Source organism: Mesoplodon densirostris, chromosome 3 (genome assembly GCF_025265405.1).
Source record: "Mesoplodon densirostris isolate mMesDen1 chromosome 3, mMesDen1 primary haplotype, whole genome shotgun sequence".
Lineage (NCBI taxonomy): Eukaryota > Metazoa > Chordata > Mammalia > Artiodactyla > Ziphiidae > Mesoplodon > Mesoplodon densirostris.
In genome coordinates, this window is record NC_082663.1 from 81,245,742 (window position 1) to 81,248,912 (window position 3,171).

Below are 3,171 nucleotides of genomic sequence, written 5' to 3' on the forward strand. Positions count from 1 at the left end.
TTGAGATGACGATATGGTTTTCTCCTTCAGTTTGTTAATATGGTGTATCACATTGATTGATTTGCGTATATTGAAGAATCCTTGCATTCCTGGAATAAACCCCACCTGATCATGTTGTATGATCCTCTTAATGTGCTATTGGATTCTGTTTGCTAGTATTTTGTTGAGGATTTTCCCATCTATGTTCATCAGTGATATTGGCCTGTAGTTTTCTTTCATTGTGACATCCTTGTCTGGTTTTGGTATCAGGGTGATGGTGGCCTCTTAGAATGAGTTTGGGAGTTCCTCCCTCTGCTATAATTTGGAAGACTTTAAGAAGGATAGGTGTTAGCTCTTCTCTAAATGTTTGATAGAATTCGCCTGTGAAGCCATCTGGTCCTGGGCCTTTGTTTGTTGGAAGAATTTTTAATCACAGTTTCAATTTCAGTACTTGTGATTGGTCTGTTCATATTTTCTATTTCTTCCTGATTCAATCTTGGCAGGTTGTGCATTTCTAAGAATTTGTCCATTTCTTCCAGGTTGTCCATTTTATTGGCATAGAGTTGCTTGTAGTAATCTCTCATAATCTTTTGTATTTCTTCAGTGTCAGTTGTTACTTCTCCTTTTTCATTTCTAATTCTGTTGATTTGCATCTTCTCCCTTTTTTTCTTGATGAGTCTGGCTAATGGTTTATCAATTTTGTTTATCTTCTCAAAGAACTAGCTTTTAGTTTTATTGATCTTTGCTATCATTTCCTTCATTTCTTTTTCATTTATTTCTGATCTGATATTTATGATTTCTTTCCTTCTGCTAACTTTGGGTTTTTTTATTTTGTTCTTCTTTCTCTAATCGCTTTAGGTGCAAGGTTAGGTTGTTTATTCGAGATGTTTCCTGTTTCTTAAGGTAGGATTGTATTGCTATAAGCTTCCCTCTTAGAAATGCTTTTGCTGCATCCCATAGGTTTTGGGTTGTCGTGTCTCCATTGTCATTTGTTTCTAGGTATTTTTTGATTTCCTGTTTGATTTCTTCAGTGATCACTTCGTTATTAAGTAATGTATTGTTTAGCCTCCGTGTGCTTGTATTTTTTACAGATCTTTTCCTGTAATTGATATCTAGTCTCATACAGTTATGGTAGGAAAAGATACTTGATACATTTTCAATTTTCTTAAATTTACCAGGGCTTGATTTGTGACCCAAGATATGATCTATCCTGGAGAATGTTCCATGAGCACTTGAGAAAAATGTGTATTCTGTTGTTTTTGGATGGAATGTCCTGTAAATAGCAATTAAGTCCATTTTGTTCAATGTATCATTTAAAGCTTGTGTTTCCTTATTTATTTTCATTTTGGATGACCTGTCCATTGGTGAAAGTGGGGTGTTATAGTCTCCTACTATGAATGTGTTACTGTTGATTTCCCCTTTTATGGCTGTTAGTATTTGCCTTATTTATTGAGGTGCTCTTACGTTGGGTGCATAAATATTTACAATTGTTATATCTTCTTCTTGGATCGATCCCTTGATCGTTATGTAGTGTCCTTCTTTGTCTCTTCTAATAGTCTTTATTTTAAAGTCTATTTTGTCTGATATGAGAATTGCTACTCCAGCTTTCTTTTGGTTTCCATTTGCATAGAATATCTTTTTCCATCCCCTTACTTTCAGTCTGTATGTGTCTCTAGGTCTGAAGTGGTTCTCTTGTAGACAGCATATATATGGGTCTTGTTTTTGTATCCATTCAGCCACTCTGTGTCTTTTGGTGGGAGCATTTAGTCCATTTACATTTAAGGTAATTATCGATATGTATGTTCCTATTCCCATTTTCTTAATTGTTTTGGGTTTGTTATTGTACGTCTTTTCCTTCTCTTGTGTTTCTTGCCTATCGAAGTTTCTTTTGTATTTGTTGTAAAGCTGGTTTGGTGGTGCTGAACTCTCTCTGCTTTTGCTTGTCTGTAAAGGTTTTAATTTCTCCATCAAATCTGAATGAGATCCTTGCTGGGTAGAGTAATCTTGGTTGCAGGCTTCTCTCCTTCATCCCTTTAAATATGTCCTGCCAGTCCCTTCTGGCTTGCAGAGTTTCTGCTGAAAGATCAGCTGTTAACCTTATGGGTACTCCCTTGTGTTTTATTTGTTGTTTTTCCCTTGCTGCTTTTAATATGTTTTCTTTGTATTTAATTTTTGATAGTTTGATTAATATGTGTCCTGGTGTATTTCTCCTTGGATTTATCTTTTATGGGACTCTCTGCTTCCTGGACTTGATTAACTCTTTCCTTTCCCATATTAGGGAAGTTTTCAGCTATAATCTCTTCAAATATTTTCTCAGTCCCTTTCTTTTTCTCTTCTTCTTCTGGAACCCCTATAATTCGAATGTTGGTGCGTTTAATGTTGTCCCAGAGGTCTCTGAGACTGTCCTCAGTTCTTTTCTTTTTTCTTTATTCTGCTCTGCAGTAGTTATTTCCACTATTTTATCTTCCAGGTCACTTATCCGTTCTTCTGTTTCAGTTATTCTGCTATTGATCCCATCTAGAGTATTTTTAATTTCATTTATTGTGTTGTTCATCGTTGCTTGTTTCATCTTTAATTCTTCTAGGTCCTTGTTAAATGTTTCTTGCATTTTATCTATTCTATTTCCAAGATTTGGGGTCATCTTTACTATCATTATTCTGAATTCTTTTTCAGGTAGACTGCCTATTTCCTCTTCATTTGTTAGGTCTAGTGGGTTTTTATCTTGCTCCGTCATCTGCTGTGTGTTTTTCTGTCTTCTCATTTTGCTTATCTTATGTGTTTGGGGTCTCCTTTTTGCAGGCTGCAGGTTCGTAGTTCCCGTTGTTTTTGGTGTCTGTCCCTAGTGGCTTGGTGTCTGTCCCTCGTGGCTAAAGTTGGTTCAGTGGGTTGTGTAGGCTTCCTGGTGGAGGGGACTAGTGCCTGTGTTCTGGTGGATGAGGCTGGATCTTGTCTTTCTGGTGGGTAGGTCTGCGTCTGGTGGTGTGTTTTGGGGCGTCTGTGGACTTATTATGATTTTAGGCAGCCTCTCTGCTAATAGGTGGGGTTTTGTTCCTGTCTTGCTAGTTCTTTGGCATAGGGTGTCCAGCACTGTAGCTTGCTGGTCTTTGAGTGAAGCTGGGTGTTGGTTTTGAGATGGAGATCTCTGGGAGATTTTTGTTGTTTGATAATATGTGGAGCTGGGAGGTCTCTTGT